The sequence below is a fragment of the Lonchura striata genome, chromosome 1, assembly GCF_050655825.1.
Source record: "Lonchura striata isolate lonStrDom1 chromosome 1, ASM5065582v1, whole genome shotgun sequence".
Taxonomy (NCBI): Eukaryota; Metazoa; Chordata; class Aves; order Passeriformes; family Estrildidae; genus Lonchura; species Lonchura striata.
This window is the reverse complement of record NC_140703.1, coordinates 102,706,714-102,724,355: the sequence shown is the minus strand read 5'-3', so window position 1 is coordinate 102,724,355 and position 17,642 is coordinate 102,706,714. Positions and strand designations below refer to the sequence as shown.

At 42.5% G+C, this 17,642-nt stretch overlaps 1 protein-coding gene and 1 long non-coding RNA gene across 3 annotated transcripts in view; both read right to left on the bottom strand.

Moving 5' to 3' along the window:
• NHS (NHS actin remodeling regulator) overlaps nucleotides 1–17,642 on the bottom strand; it is a 247,089-nt gene that overhangs the window by 67,624 nt on the left and 161,823 nt on the right. The gene's annotated exons all lie outside the window — the stretch shown is intronic.
• LOC146768799 (uncharacterized) overlaps nucleotides 9,328–17,642 on the bottom strand; it is a 43,225-nt gene continuing 34,910 nt past the window's right edge. Inside the window, exon 2 of the long non-coding RNA XR_014956755.1 lies at nucleotides 9,328–17,596. This is a non-coding gene — a long non-coding RNA (uncharacterized LOC146768799). The remainder of the gene's footprint in view (nucleotides 17,597–17,642) is intronic.

Genomic DNA, 17,642 nt, shown 5'->3' with positions numbered 1-17,642 from the left:
GCTTTTGTGTGTAAGTCCTGGCACCAAGAGGGAGCAGTCAGAAAAACAGATCAAGCATTTCTACAGGGTTTTATTGAGTTATGACTTATGTATGAGCATTTTCATTAATAAAAAAAGGACAAAACGTAAATTAATACATACATTCATTCAAATCTTGTGCTCTGATCCCAAGTCAGTCACAAAGCAGTTACCTTCCCGAAGTCAGCAATTTTTCCATAAAAAATAACCTCACAAATGGAAGGAAGAGGTGCTTTAAATTTTATTTTCTCTAGGAAGTAATAATAATTTTTAAAGGGGTGATATACCTCCAGCCCTGTTTTTCCCTTAAAATGACCCCAAGCTGCACAGGAAAAATATTTGCTCTCAGTCCTTGAACAAACCTCAGTGAATTAAGTTTTTGTTGTTAATGGCAAGGCTGCTGTTTATCTGCAGAGAATCAAACCAGATGTGGAAAATAACAGATGAGGGTTTAGTGGCTCAGCAGCTCACCCTTCAACCTCAAGGAGGAAGCCCAGTGCCCAAACCCGGTCAGGACTGTAAACAGCCCCAAAGCCTTGGAGATGTCTGTGTTTGCCTGCCACAGCCATCAGTGCACTGCTGGTTCCCAGTGGGGATCAGGTGAGAAGTGGGAGCCTGGATTGGCTCCAGAGGCGAAGCTGGGTGCTTTGGCACCTCTGTGCCCTCTGCACGGAAACTTTCACATGGAGCAGCCAGCTTTGAGCTTGTGACATTTTTGAGAGCTACTTAAAATTTGTTAAATCTGTTCTTTCTTTGCCACCCCAGAGAAAATCAAGTTCAACACAATGAAATCAGTTGTGAAATATTTTCTGCCATTGTAAAATTCCCCCAGACTGGGAAGACTCAGTGCTTAGAGAGCACTACCATGGAAACACAGTGTGGGATGGCTCACAGAGCTGAGATCAGGGTGTCCCCTGCCCCTCGCCACATCCTTCCCCTGGGGTTGACCCCTTGGCCAGGCTCCTGTGGGGAATGGGGCTCCCACTAACCAGTGGGGGAAGCACCAGTACCCTCAGTAAGATGCACAGCAGTACAGTTCCCAGCTGGCCCCATTGTGGCACTTCCAAATTTTAGCTGGAGATGTGTGTCAGAAAAATTTTTGCTTTGTGGCTTTTACATTTGTGTTAAAAGTTCTATGTTCTGCTGTGTCTTTTTGTGGCTCTTTACCTATTAACATGCAATACAGCTCTTCATCTTCTTCATGGGACAGCCAACAGATACTGATGCTTTAATTTCCTTTATCCTTAAATAATCAGGCCTGTTCTAAAAATATATCATTTCTTGAAAGAAATTGTATGTTTTGAAAAAACATCCAACATGCAGAAAATGGAGATTGTTATTTCTATACAGTATTCCTGTGGCTGCTAAGCAGTTTCCACTGAAGTCAGCCTTGCTAGGCTTTCACATGGCTGAGACAAGATGTACACATTCCAGTAAGGGACTGATCCTGTCCCAGGAGGCAAAGGCAGCAAAGGCACATTATGCCCATCTGATATGGACTGGTCTTGCAAAACTAAACAAACACCCTCACCCTTTTGATCTAATTTTACTCATCACAATATACAAGTTAGCATTAAGAAAAAGCAGGCAGGTTAAATGTTGCTGCAACATTGCAAGAAAAGTGTGTGCAGCTGGTATGTGGATTTGCACGGGACTGTTTCTGTGCATGTGGAAGAACTGCTGACTTATAAAATCAGGTTGCCTTTGCAATGCTTCACACAGACCTCCTTCTCTCCCCTCCCTGGAGAAATCAGGATGTGAAGAAGCAAAGCTTTCTTCCTTCTTGATGTTTTCTAACTAGGCCAGATCACTTTGGAAGATGGCCAAAAGGTAATTTAATATTCACCGCTGACCTGTTTTATTCCTCTGAGGTTTCAATAAAAGTTGGGTGAAAGCCTTTTCCTCTGTTTGTCTGTTAGTGCGCCACCGTCAATGCCAATCCCTGAAACAGTCTGCAGTGCACACATAAATGATTTATTCAGAGCTGCTGCTACGTACTTGCTCCATCAACACACTCCTGCAGAAACTTGCTAGCTGCTGCTCAGGTAATATTCACTGGCAATCTCAGCAGCATCAGGAGAAAAAAAAAAAAATTAAACTGCTTCCCTTTTATTTTAACGCCTTTCTTCACGTCTCTTCCGAGTCATGAAAGAGATTTGGAAAACAGGTAAGAAATACCAAACTCCCAGCTCTCCTTGAGCTGACTGCATATCACTGGGCTTCTTAGAGAGGAGATTATGCAGCTGTGTAATCTGCAATGCAAAGCTGAATCCCTCCTGCTAACCATCAATACCTGTCTGCAGTACAAAGGTGCTGTTCTGGCTACTGGAAATAAGAGAGGATAAGGAGAGGAAACTGCAGAGGCAGAGAGACTTTTTCCTATAATAGCACATGAAAATCCAAGCCTAAGTACAGTGAAGAGTGCAAATAAATTTGAAACAAGTGAGAATGGTGATTTTTCTTGCAGGTGGAAGGTATTGTGATTCAGTCTTGCCAGTCATACTGATCACACCCACCCCTACAGAAGTAACTGTTAAACTGAATTAGGAATTTAAAAATACTATACTCACTTGCACATGTGTCCACATGAAGGATCACTGATTACCTATGCAGCAGATTCTGCTGGACAGACAGGCAGACAGACAGATATAAGATGATGGCTGTAAGTCCACAAAAACCCGCTAATTTTGGGAATTGCCCTAAATATCAAGCATATGTTATGTGTCACTAATCCTCTTGGTGTCCATTTTCTACAATAGGAGCTGTGAGTGTTCAGCTCTTTCTCACACTTGGCTGTGGAGGAGAATATATTTCTGTGCTTGCCACTACGTGCTCAGATACCTAATTTAAATTACTGGTTATGACAGGGACATTGAATTTCAACTAATGATTCTGGATACAGTCTTTCTTCAGTGAAGGGATGAACTGCTGAAGTTCTAACCATAAATAAATGCTGATGTCCCAGCCAACACTGGTCATTGAAGATCTTGATGGTATATCTCACTAAAAGACTTCTGGCTTTTTTCTTCAAATCAAGCTGCCTTGGAACAACATGCCCTTTCCATTTAAATTAGAAAATTGAACTGCTATAGTTCCTAAACTAAAGTGTTGTGCTTCCAATGAGCTCTGATACCTGTGCTAAACACCTGCACTGCTGCTCCTGCCTTGATGGCTTTTCAGACACGGCAGTTTTAGGCAGTGGATCTTGCTGGATAAAAGCTGCTGCAGAAGGTGACGTGACATACATAATTTGATGCTTGCAGAACTGTATCAGAGGCAGATTTTCAAGTGGCTTGGAGGTACATGCTGAAGGGTCCTGATGGATGCTTTACAGGATACAAATATGTATATGGGTATATTTCTTTTGAAGGACAGATATTCAGCTACCCATGATTTCAGGGATGCTTAGGTGACACATTACAGCATCTCTGGAAAACACCTGAGGTGTTTAGTCCCATACCTCCACAGGACTAAACCCTGTTGAAAACCTTCTGATGGGGTGCAATTCAATTCATCTGACACCAGCTGCCTAAAAGTGAAGTGCCTACTCTACTCCAGTGGTCCAGACTCCTCTGAATCAAGAGAGAGACTGGCACCATTGGAGGGCAACTCCCACGGTTCACCTTGGACACTTCCATCACAGTGGAGTGAATACCCACCTGGATGCATCCACAGCTCTGTCCTGACTCTGGACCAAGTCTGGAGAACCCTTGACCAGATAACTCTCTTTCAGGGACCTCCTATTAGATGAGATGAATACCAGCCTTGGCAATTAGGTGTAGTCTTGTCCTCATTCTCCCTGTTTCCTGGCAAATAACCCTGTTGAGTGGGCTCTTAAAACCACAAGTCCTCAGTTTAGGCTCCGAGTAGGAAAATGTCTGTCCCAAGCACTGTTCCTCCCCCTACTCCCAGGTCCATTTTGCTCTTCAAAAGATTAATTCAAACAGAAACATTTAATACCCAAAAGAAGTAACCAGGCAGCACCTTTTTGTATATACAGAAACATTTAACATTTGGGGGGGGGGGGGGTCTTTTCTCACAATAAATAAATAAACAAACATGCAAGGCAACTTCTACAGAATAATTGACACTGAAAATTGATGATTTGTCTGGGTGTTTTCTCTCTTATGATAAGGCTATCCTTGGCTCTGGATGCCAAACAACATTTCCCAAACAGCCCCCCCGACACCTCAATGAGCTCTGGTGCTTGTTCGAGGGCTCCCAGTGAACAGAGCCTCAGCAGATAACACAGAGCTCAGCTCTCCTTTGATTTACAGCCTCCTTATGCTGCTGTGATGCAAACATCCTGCAGCCCAGCATTATTGAGTAACTCATACAATCTGTCTCCTGTGATTTCCATCAAAAAGTCTTGGCCTAAAATATTTTCATAGATCATAAATCCATGGTTTTATCAGTATTTCTCAAGTGATGGTGAGCAAGATGTTTGCACCTGTGGGAGTCTGTTGAAAACTTCCATCAGCAAAAGATGGCTTTTGAAAGAAATAAAGATTTCCTTGTGATTTCAAAATCAATACCATCACTTTGGGGGCATATGAAAGGGAAGGAGTTTTGCTTCCACAGGAAAAAATCTCTTAGTGATGAAAACATTTTTCTTTGTTACAAATCTTCCATGATGAGAACCAAATTAAAAATATCTTATGTCATCATTACCTCATGTTTAATTAAGCAAACAATCCTGTTTTTCCACAAAGGCAGCAATCTATGTATTTGGGACAAAAAAAAATTGCAGACATTAAAATTCTGAAGCAAAGCAAGAAACAGAAAATACACAATAACAGCTAGTGGGGTTTTTCTGCCTGTGGTGGTAACATTTCCTTTCAAATATCAAACACTGAATTCACTTCTTAAGGTGAATAGTTCAAGTGGTAAAGGCACATCAGATAAGAAAACAGGACAGAGAATCACGCATGCACACAACTGCAAATCATCTTATGTAGTGTGACTTATTTATACTGTACATCAATAAAATAACAACTTTCAACCCACTTAGTGACTTTTTGTGTAAGGAGAGAAAATGAGCACACCCAAGTAGGCAAGGAATATTCAGGTTAAATGTAAAAATTATTTATACCTTGTAGTTATTTTGGAGGAAGAAGGATTGGGGGAGGAAAGGGGAAGAAGCAGAATGTACTTCAAATAGCATTATTTATAATTTCCTGACTAAATATAGCATGCGTCTCAGGAAGAGATTGATTTTGACTTCCCAGTCAGTAGCAAGGGAAATTAACCCATGCTGGGTTTGGCATAAACTGGTAAATCCCTCAAATATGATGCATATCTTAAATTAAAGTCCAAGATGAGCTGCTGGAACTGGATGTAAAGAGAAATGTTCCATTTCCAATGGCAATTTGCCTTGGAAAAAAATTATGGTTTTCCCTTAAATCTTGCTAACCTCTGAATGTGGCGGGATTCCTGTGGGATGGGGAAACAATCCATCCCCACTTGTCATCAGCCAGCTGCAAGCAGGAAACCCACATGTCCATGTGCCAAGGAAACCAGACCTGGATGATCACTCAGTTGGTCAACCCAAACAAAAGTGAGCTTCCAAAAGACCCAGACATGGAGCAGTATCAAGTCTTTAGCAAAGAAACCAACAATTTCTGAAGCTGTGCAGCCCTGCATTTGTGTAAATCCTGGATTTCCCCAGTTATTTGGTGGTGTCTGACCTTTGCTTTGCCTGCCTCCACAGTCTGAGAGAACAAATTTGGCAGCACAGCTCATGGGAAGGATTCAGCAAGAGCACTATTTCAGTATTATGTTCCAGCCCTTACCTCAAAAGCCGTGCAAATGTGCAAAATAATATGTTCCGTTAAGTGATGAAAATTCACATGAAAATTGAAATAATGACCTCTTTGGAAAAGCAACAAATATTTCACCAAGCAAAAGCACACTTGCCTTTGCACTTCCAGCACCGGAGTTATTTTACAGCCCTCAAAATTGACTCCGTCATTTATATTTTATCAGCTATAGCACACTAGGGTACTATAAACATAATCCAAAAGAAGCTGCCAGCTCAGCTTCTAGAAAGCAAAAATTCCTGCAAAACCCCCAACAAACCAAAGCCCTGTTCCAAAGGGACACACAGAACAGTCACTGGGCCTCCTCCTAATATCAGGAGGGGCAAATTCCTCCCTCCTGCTGGAGGACAGCACCCCTTTCCAAGGATTCAGGGTGGGTTGCTGGAAAGGTCACAGAATGGGATTGATGTCTCTGTATTGAAAAGAGAGCCAGGCAGACTTCTCAACTGCCTCAACCAAGGATACTTATCTCCCTTTAATCCCAAATTTATTCCTGGTCCAGAAATCACTGCTGTTTTTGCACAATGTTATTATGAACTATATACATCAAGCATGCTGAATTGAAAGCCTACGGCTCCAGACAATGTTCTTGCCAGTACAGACGTCGCTCCCATGTTATCTGAAATAATTTGTACATTTGGTTTTCTTTCTTCTTCCCGTTACCTCGTTACCCATCAGCACCATCCATGTTTGCATTGTTGCAACTTGACAGATACACAGACAAGTATCAAAAATGGTCCTGAGTATTTATTTATAGTCTTCCTGTTGTTATGGTGCTGAATTATCTGGTCTGCCTGCCTGGGGTAAAAGGAGGGAAGGAAGGCTGAATGCTTTGGCTAATCCTGAAGTGCTATCAAGCTTTTCCTCTAAATCACCAGTCCAAATGCAAAGTCAGCAGTGACCAACCATCCTGATGACTTGCTCCAGCTGCCTTGCAGAGCTCCTGAAATGGTGTTAACTCTCCCCAAACATATCTACCTCAGCAGAAATCCTCGCAGTGTGACTAGCAGCCATGGCCCAGAGGCTGGGCACTGAAGTAGCATTTGTTTCTGCTTTGTTTCTAGGTAAGGCAATGGCTGTCACCTGGGTAAGGCATGTGGGCCTCAGAGAACTTCCTCTTCGACTGTGTTAGCAAGTGGTGCAGGGCAGTGGGATGTACTCTGCAGAACTGAATGTCACTGAGGACCTCATATCCATAGGACTTGCAGTTTGGTGCCAAAACTTGAAAGAGGACCATGGGGAACACATTCCTGGACCAATCTCTGGCACCTGGGACATGGTCAGGGAGGACCATGACATCTTGTTGTCCTGCCCCCATCAGCTCTTCCCAGGGCAGGTCATGCAGTCTCACTGCAGCCAAGTGCATGCCAAGCACGAGCCATGCCTGTGGCAGCCAAGGGCAGGCAGGTCTCGCCACCACCACCACAACCGCAGCCCGGCCTTGTCCGCAGGAGCCAAGGCAGCCATCTCCTACCCACCACCCAAATTTCACATGGAAACACAGCCATGTGTTCACATGCCACTGCGCTCCAATCCAGCCATAAACAGCATGCAGCCCATGGCAGGTGTGGCCATATTGATGTCTTGCCATAAATAGCAGAGAAAATGGGTCAAGCTGTGACTCACGCAGGGCTTTGTCCATTGAGCCCGGAGCTGCTCTAGTATTCTTAGTGGAGTAAACCAGATATGGTGTGGGCCTAAGAGGCTTTACACTCACTGATTGCTGTTGTTTGATGTGAACTGCTCCAACAGCCCTATCTTCAGTATTGCTTTTGGAAATTATTGCACAGTAGAAGAAAATCAGTATGCTTGTTCCTTTGAAGAGCTGCTGGTTACTTCTGTGAGCAAGCTTCTCCTGCCTTGATCTTTACACGTTCTACAGACGCAGACTATTGCATCTGTTCCTCTGCTGTGGCACTGCCAAGCAAGCCAGGTTTAATTCTTGCAAAGCACAACTGGCAGCCTAGCACCCTTCCAGCTTCATCTTTGTTGCCCTTTACTGAACTCTAACCAAATTACTTTTATTTTTCTGTCAACCAACAGATCAGAACTAACTTCGAACTTCCAGTTACAAATCAAGTCTCATGGAGACAGGAATTACTTCTCTCCCTGGGTCCTGAAGTCTGTCCATAAGGCTTTATGTTTTAAATCTTCTTTGAAGCCAGTCAGTGAAGTGCTGCCCACCTTCCCACATGCTCCTTTAGCGCAACTGCGTTCCAACTTCAAAACATCAAAACCATGTTTCATGTTTTTCCCTAGAGCTTAAACTTGTGCTTTAACAAGTCAAATCTCACTTTGTTATTTTCTGTGCATTTTTCCAACCTGGCATGGCCTGCCTGTCTCCCTGTTCAGTACTGCTCATGGATCTCATTGCCTTCTCCAATTCCAAGACAGTGTCTCCTCCAAATTCCTTGACTGGTGTTTGAGAAAGGAGACTTTCTAATAATAAAGAAGGAGAGGAGAGGAGAGGAGAGGAGAGGAGAGGAGAGGAGAGGAGAGGAGAGGAGAGGAGAGGAGAGGAGAGGAGAGGAGAGGAGAGGAGAGGAGAGGAGAGGAGAGGAGAGGAGAGGAGAGGAGAGGAGAGGAGAGGAGAGGAGAGGAGAGGAGAGGAGAGGAGAGGAGAGGAGAGGAGAGGAGAGGAGAGGAGAGGAGAGGAGAGGAGAGGAGAGGGGAGGGGAGGGGAGGAGAGGAGAGGAGAGGAGAGGAGAAGAGGGGAGGGGAGGAGAGGAGAGGTCAATAAGCCAGCATAGCAAGTTGCAGAGCCTGTCCAAAGTGGCAAACTGCCATCTGAGTGAGTACCAGCCAGATAGAGAATTATGTCAACACAAAAAGTTTATTTTTTGCCTAGAGAAAGAAATTAGTTGACGATCTCAAAACAATGGTAATGTCTCTGCTCTTTCCAATAGCAGGCATTATTAATGGATCTTTCAGGGAAATTAAGGCACAGAGATTTAAAGGGATTTGCCCAGTCAGCATGAGGAAAAAACTCATGGAGCCATGTCCTGATTTTTATTCTGTAAAAGCAAACTCACATTTAATACCTAGATGCATATAATTTAATTCTAGACTCTGGTATCAGTGTTCTCAAGAGCACACTGAGTTTGATGAATTTCAGCTAAATGTTCAGGAAAAATTAGCATCTCTATATCATTAGCAATAGGGAAACAACAATAAAATTCAATTTGGTTTTAGAGACAAGATTTCACTTGCAGTGTTTCATCTTATTTCAAGTTATTTCATTTCTCTTTCTAATTGCTCTCTAGTTACACAATCTCCCTCATAGTATTGAATTCTTAGCAAGTGCTTAATTAACAAAAACAAAAATTATGATTTTTCTTCCTTCTCAGATTGCTAGTGAAATCACTTCATTGACATATTTTCTAAAAATTATCTATTTCTGCTTGGCTGTGTTTGTGAGTAATGAAATGAGTGACTGCAAGGAACTTAAAGCAATCCTAAAGAAAAGGAATGAGTTTTGAATTTATTAAAAAAAAAAAAAAAACCCAAAAAACCACCAAACACCAACATTTCTTTTCATATATGGAACTAAGAGCAAATAATTTCATTCTGTTACTGGGGTCTTAAGCTTAATCTATCAAATTGACTATAGTGTATTTCAAAATAGTGTCGACAGTTTAAAAGAAAAAAAATTAAACAACTACAGAGAAAGGTGGACTTCATTCTCTCTGGACAAAATAATCAAGAAGAATGACAGCAAGAGATGATTAATATTCCAGATGGTAGCGCGGTCTGTAATTAAAATATGATATGCCAAAAGATTACAGCCAAGCAAGAAGCCTGCCCTCATCTGCTTCTTAGTATTACTAATTGTACTGTTATTAGGCCAAACAGTGGCTTTTCTTCATTACATTAATTCCTTTATTTGCTGTGGAGCTCCTGTCTTAAAGCCATAGACACCAGAAAACCACTTTATGACACAAATAAACCAGCAGAGGCAGAGAGAGGCCCTGGTGAGTGGCAGGGACAGAGATCCATGGACAGATGAAGAGTGTGGCATCACAAGCCCCTCATCACTCTTCTGTTCAAATCTCTTTTTTACAGTCACCAAGCTGTAAGAAAGATGCCCACTTAGGTTTCCAACATGCATGAGATGAAGGATTTGGGGCAGTTTGTCCTTGTGGATAACATGTGTAGTATTTGAATACACAATAAAAACATTTCCCCAGTGGAACTTAACATTTCTCAACTTCAAGCACATGCTGCACTTAAACAAAACAGAGCTCAAAGCTAATGTGAAGAATTGGATCTCTTTCAAAGTCCCAACAGTCTGGCTTTTCAAATTTCAGACCACCCTTCATCTGATTATCTGAGGGCCTAATGAAGTAATTGCAGAGTGGTGGCCTAATTTCCTTGAATCAAATGTCTACACTCAGGAACTTCCAGGAGTATAGGGAGCCTGCTAACACAGTGACACTGCTGCATGGGGGTCCATACATATTTTTCCTATTAGGGAGCAGATGGAAGCTGTAATTCCCTCTAGAGTGGAGGGATGCCTTTCAGCAAACAGTAGCAGATGACATGTTCATTTCTGGAAATGATTTCCATGTCTATCCAATAGATCAATGGACTGTGGTGGAGAAGGAGCTGAAACAGGCAGACATGGCCAGAATAAATGTTGCAGAGGAGATGGAGAAATACATCTCATAACCTGTGAGCTCCTGTATCTGGTGCTCAGCATGGGGACTCATCGCTCCACGATGACAAGAAATCCAGTTATGGCACCCAAGCAAAGAGCTCTGCACAGCTGCTTGGCTTTCAGAAACAGAGACTGCATTAGCACTGCATCACGCTATTTTTCACAAAATGCACAATTTTTCACTAGGTGGGCTTTACAGGAGATCAAACCTTTCTGTAGAGAAGACAGTGCAGCCACTGTGGTCTCTTTTCGTGTTCGTCTTTTGCATTTAGAAGGTACAGAATGCTTTTTCTTGACGTCACAGGTTTGGCAGTCCTGCCTGCAGTAGCGTCAAGAAGTCTGTGAGCTGTCTGACTAAGGGACATAAGCTGCAAAATGCAAACCCTGGTTACTTCCTTAAAATGAAAATACCCAGGCTTGCTGTCTTTCAGCCCTCTATCAGACATGCATGTTTGTTCTGCCAGCAAGGCAGCCACTTGGGAAGGCAAGGAGCACAGAGGACTTGGAGCATCCTCTGAGCTTGACAAGGAGACTCTCTCATGAAGAAAATGCCCAGGACTTTTTAATTCAGCCTTTGTAATGCAGTACCTGCCAAGAGTATTTCCTCACCCCTCTTTTCCTTATTCCTAGCAAGGAGAGACCAAAGCCTGCCCTCAGGAAAATGCATGGCTAAAATTAAGAAGAACATGAACTAGCAAAGGGAGGATAACTCAAAGACTAAGAAAATACAGAAAATACAGAATAATGTGGCCTACAGTGGGATCTACATCACTGTACTTTTTTAAAAATTGTTCATGTTGTTTTTCATGATGCTGATTATGTATGTTCCCAAACTATATGGGGCTGTTTAAAATCCTATCTACTGCATAACTCAAATATTTCCACACTCTAGGTTTTCTGGAGGATTAATTTCAGTGCTCATGCACACTAACTTAGCCCATTCCTGAGCTATACAAGATCCCTCTGGCAAGCTCTATCACTGCCTCAGCTCTGACCTACATATTCTCAGTTGCCCAATTCAAAGCTTCTACTGCCTGAAGATTGGACATCAAGGCATAGAGAAGTTCCCTGTGACAGATCAAGCTCCTGTTCCCAGAGGTGAAAGGCCACCAGCTGTGAGAGCTCCCTTTCCTTCCTCTCTCCTGACTGACAACCCTGGGCAACAGCCCTTTAATTCATGCTACACTGCAGGAACTAAATAAACAACTGCATTAGGCAATTACTGCAATAAATGCTTTCTTTATTCTCTCCTTTCTAGTACCAATTTGTTGTTGGAGGGATGGAGTGGCTTAATTTTTTTAAATTGCAAAATAACCACTTCACTGACAGGTGGGTTATGGTAAATGTTTAAAAATCCATTGAAATGAAGAAAAAGTCAGATGGATGGTAATGTAATGCAAATTTTTAAGTCTTTGCTCTTAATTCTGCTGAGCTTTTGCCAAGCTCAGCCATCCTCTACAGCAAGCAAAAGATCCTCTTCCATGACACCAAAGTATGGGTTTTGTAATCCCACTTTTATCCTATTTTTATCCTCAAACATCTCAAATTTGAAATTCATCTTGCCCAGTGTATTTAAGTGCCCAGGAATTTGCTCCTGAAGTTAGTACAGCCTGCCCACATCTGAATGCAAGGAAGGGAACCTGTGACAGTATATGTGCTATTCAACTATAGCCAGATATATGCTGTCCATTTAGACACAGATTTGCCTGCTATGCATAGCCAGATCTTTTCCACGAATGACATTATCTGATAATAAGGCTCAGACCTGAGTTGCTTAAAGGAATTTCACTTGAAACTGGAAAATTTAATTCTCCTGATAATCAAAGGCAAAATAACTTAGTAAGCTGACAACACATTTAAAATTAACTCTGATTTTTAGAAAAGATATCTTCTGGCAAGGTTGATTTTCCAATGACTCTGACTTTTTTAAACATGCAGCTCAGTATTTATGGAGCAATAACAATTTTGGGAGGTTGAAAACCTCCCGAATGCTCCTGAAACAATTGAAACATTCAGACAAGTAAAGTGTGATTTGGTACTGATTTATTTAGCATAAAACCAGATTTGTATCAAAATAGATGTCAACAGCTGAAATTCGAAAACATCTGCATCTTTACACTCATTTCTCTTCAGTCACCTTTGTGTACATTGTAGGCACACTTAAAAATGGACTTGTGCTTGCATTTTACTTAAATTTAACACAGGTGTAACTTCTCATTGGAGAAGATTGTTTGGCTGTTTTCTCATATGTGTTGAGATACATGTGCCACCAAGGGTTGACAGCCCTGTTTCACAACCCAGTCTCCTTTCCACACCTGCAACCCTGAGCTGCAGAGCATCAGCATCATGTCCCTGCTTGGCACCATGAGGGCAGGGCAGCTCTGGAATGTGGTGCCCGAGCCGTGCACTGCAGCAGGACCCGAGCGGCACAGCGCCGGCGCGGTGCCGTGGGCAGGCTCCAGCCCTCCTTCTCCCGTCCCCGACGGCTGCTGCCACAGCAAGGACAGTCAGCGAGAACAAAGGTGTTTAAAAACTCAGTCGTATGGCCACAGACCTGGAGCACTGTCAGTCACATCTGCAGAGTCTGCCTGGCCCCTCTCCAGCGTACTGCCCTAGCAAGCGTGTGGGCGAAGATGCAGGGCTTGTCTTTGCCCCATGTTGCAACCTCCTCTTAGTGTTCACTGCCAAGCTTGGATGCAACATGTGCACGTGTGGGAACACAGGCAAGTCATTCAATGGAAAAAGCAACCCCTGGAGCAGACAGAGGTTTAAAAGTCTCTGGTTTTGAAAAGCGCCGCAGCAAGAGCAGGTGCTTCCACTCACACAGACAGGAGCTAATTGTAGGATCGGCTCTGGCCTACAGGCTCTCTTTTTTATGGTTATGTCCACAAAGTCTTTGACTGCTCTCTGTAGTCAGTGACCGCACACACAAAGAGGTCTTTCATTAGCAGTGCTCTATAGGAAGCCAGGGCACAGAGTAAATGACACCTTAATGTTCCCTTTCAAAGCTAGAGTGGTCTGACAATGACGCTTGTTAGTGAACTGCTCTATGTTCCTCCTGCCTGCCTTTCTCCAGCTTGCAATTAAGCTTACAGACGTCTAATATTTAGCTTGCCTCAAAAATTTTGGCAATGATTGCGACTAAGTTACTCTGGGAAGATGCAAGGGAAGATCATTGCTTCAAGAGCATGGCTCCAGCTCCATGTTACAGCAAATGCTGATTAGCACACAGCCTCAGGAGAGGTGCCTGCACCCAGTGCCTCTAGGAACCAAGCCCTGCAGCTGAGCAATGAGCAGCCAGGGAAACCCTGCAAGAATTCAGGAGGCCTGTTCATTTTTAGGGCAAAGAATTTCTTTTTTTGTTTGTTTCTGGAAAGACCAATGGGAATTTTAATGTCCAGCCTTAGGTGTGATGCTGGTTTAAACCTGGGGTACAACTTAGCTCTGGCTATAGATCTCTGTTCCCACCGGCAGTATCAACATCTGTGACTTAGTGGCCTGATGGAGGTGGTGTTATCATTTCCTATTTAATTGGCTACTGCAGCTTGCTACTTCTGTTTCAGAGGTTTCTCTCTTTGCTCATTAAATTCAAAGCAAAGAGAGAAACACAAATAGCAGCTGTCACAAAATCCTGTTTTTTCATTACCTGTGTGCTCTTGACTGAGCTATCTTACTGACAGTTCATGGTGGAGAAGTTACAGGCATTACAGCTGAAAGTGTCCATGAGTAGGAAACTGAGATTTGCCCATTTTTGAAAGCAGGGGAAGTCCTTTCCTGTGTGAACTGCTTCCCTCTAGAAAGGAATCTCTGTTTACCCACATTAGTTACAACAGAATTATGTTTCAGTGAGTCAGTGCTATTTTTGTAAGAAAGTCCTACTTTTATAAAGCACTTTACTTTTCAGAGACTTCATATAAAAATCCATCTTCCTGGGGGAGTAGAAGCAATGGACAGCATGAAAAACAGAAGGCAAGAATAACAAAAACTACACTTGCTGAGTCATATGCAAGGCATGTTTACAGCAGCAGACCAAATATATCTCAATATTTTCATCATTATTCAATTTGAGGCTCTACTGATAATTTATAAAATGCTCTTAGTTTTGACAACTTACATTATTAAGGGGGATTTTATGTACCCAGAGTAGTTTGAATGATGTGACTAAAAATGCTTGAAAATATACACACATACACACACACAGAGAGAGAGAGAGAGAGAGAGAGAGAGAGATGCACATGATCTCACAAAAAGGGGAAACACTCACATATTTACAAGTGAATATATATAAACATATTTAAGTGAACACTAATTGAACATATTTAGAACCATGGAAAAAGAAGGTAATTCTTCACCACTTCTTCCACGGAATTTAAGTTGCATTCTGTATAACTGAAATACAGGCTCTTGGAAATGTGATAGAAACATTTCTATTTTATTTTTGGGGGGAAGTGGGAAACTGATGGAGGTTTTCTGAGGGTTTTTTTGTGGTTTTTTTGTGTTTTTTTTTTTTTAAATTTGCAAAATTAGCATTCATAAAGCCAGACAACCAGGTGTTTTGTCTGTAAGAGATAAGTATCTCCTATCTCTCTCAGCCTTGTTTGACAGATGAGCTCTATCCCATCACTTTTGAGGCATATCAGCCAAATTGAGACCTTACAGCTGCATCCTTTGGAGCAGATAAGTAAAATTATGCGTGGGAAGTATATATTAGTAAGATAGTTGTCTGAAGCATTGTTAGACGTATTTGGGAAAAGCTAGCTACAAATATATGATACAGATCATCCTAAATAAGAGCTGAACAGTAGTTACATGGCCTATTTTCTGCATTAGCAAAGTCAACTTAGGAAAACTCTTGCTTTCCTTTTGTCTTTTTCCATGTTCTCGGCAATATTCATTAGGATTTCTGACACTTTTGAAAGGCAATAGTCACCCAGATGACTAACCTGCATCAGGAGTCCAAGTGCCAGACAGTTAAGGCAATTATTGGAGATAAACCCACAGAGGAGGGAGCAAGTGCTGAGGCTGAGCTCTTTTTGGCCATGCTTCTGGTGGGTCCTTCCAGCTAGCTCAGTTTTGGATCTGTCAGGTATTTAGCCCTTCACCTCACCACTCTAGTACTCCTAGCAGAAGCCAGCTGCCACCACTCCTGACTTCCTTGCAAAAGCTTTAGCACGTGCAGAGTAGGTGGGATATCTGGGAAATCTATTAAGTTTCAATAGACAACAAACAGGAATGGTTCCAAAGTATTTGTGCTCCAAGATCCATCTACAAACCACAGAAGACAGTACTATCAAAGTCCAGATGACAGAATGATGAATGATTTAAATCCATGAGAGATGGGCTTTTGATTTCATTAGGACCAAGTTTAACTGGGCTTCTCTAATGACATACCATACCAAATGATATTCCTTATAACTATCCAACTAGCTGTGCAACATTTCTCCTGTTGAAGAGATCTGACACCTCAGCCAGAAGAAGACATTATGCTTTGGTTCTGTTCTTATTTGCACAGTTTCAACACTGCTTCCTAGAATGTCCCTTTCCTCTTCACCACTATCAGGATGTTCCTCAGACCCCTTTTTTCATCTTATCATTGCCCGCAAGCCTTGCCTGAAATCTTCATCTTAACACCTCCTGACACATCTGAACCACCACATTGCCATCAGATGTTCTGGTCATTTGGAACCCATCAACTTGTGCCACATTCCTGTGAAGTGACACATCTTTCATGTTTTGCTTTGGCAACTCAGCACTGGGCAGCTAAAGTCTATTTTTAAAAGCACTAAAAATAATTGTTCTTTTTGTGAAAATCAGGATTAAGCTGTGCTTTTATGCTAGGAACATGTAGAGTTTCCTGGGGAGAGCTGAAGACTTGCTCCTATAAGAGTATTTTTAGAACATCTGAGACAAGTTTCATAAACGTGTACTAAACAGGACTTTTTGCAAGTGGAAAGCAGTGCTTTTTAGCACATTTGATTGCTCTTTTTTCTGGGTTAGTGCTCCTTCACACGTGAAGCTTTCTCCACAAAAAAATGAAGAGCTTGTTGGTGGCAACAAGTCCTCCACTGCCTCTCCACCTTTTTCCTTCTGCTTTGATGTTAAATACACTCCTCTTGCATTTTCCAAAGATATTCCAGGTCCAGGTATTAAGAACTCGGGGCTACTTTCTCTTGGAGTATTTATTTCCACCAGGCTGCTCCCCTCCAGGAACACAGGGCAAAAGACAGATGCAGAGAGGTGCAGCAGAAGTGACCACAGTGCTCTACAACAACCTGGCAAGCAGGGTGAGCTGTGAAGCATTTGACACCGGGCAGATGCATTTGACAGGATGGCAGGACTTTCTTTTCAAGTTCTCAGTAATTGTGAGAGGAATCCTCTCTCCTCCTCCCACATCTGACTTGTACTAAATAAATGTCCTGGGAAAGAGCTGGAGCACAATCAGGGACCAGATGCTCCAAATCTCACTTTTCAGCAAGGCTGAATACAGAGGTGTACTATTTGCTCTTTCTTGAGGGGGTTATTTTTAAATTATTCCCCAGGCAGTAGCAAAAGCAGTAGCAGGTTATGCTAGCTTCCAACTGGATGATTCCTGTAAAACAGCCAAGAGGCTTGTCTACAAAATATTTTGGAACTAGCAGCACCCAGCAGTATGTGCAGCTTAGAAGAGGACTGCTTCCTAACAAGCTTTCCCACAGTGGTGACGTGAGCACTCAGTGCCTTTGTATGCCCATGGATCTCCTTCAACAGCTTTGGCTCCCTCAGACTGCCATTCTCCTCCTGATGCTGCAGGCTCCAGCAGGGCATCCTTGAATACCTCAGACCTTGCTGATACACAGGATAAAACACCTTCATGCCATTTGCTGGTAATTTACTTCATTACACAAGCTGTTTGCTGGGCTAACCAGGTGTTTTTCCCTCCAACACCTGTGGGGCAAATTTTGCTGCTAGTTGCAGGGCACTGAATCACACATTTCTTAAAGGTGATTTCTGCTTTTGCAACTTCCTTAAACTCTTAGGAAGGATGATTACATCTGCAAAGACAAGCCTTGCGGTGTGGAAACTCCCCTCCCAAAACACATGAACATTTCTCTTCTAAACTGACCTGCTAACTCCCCTCCCAAAACACATGAACATTTCTCTTCTGAACT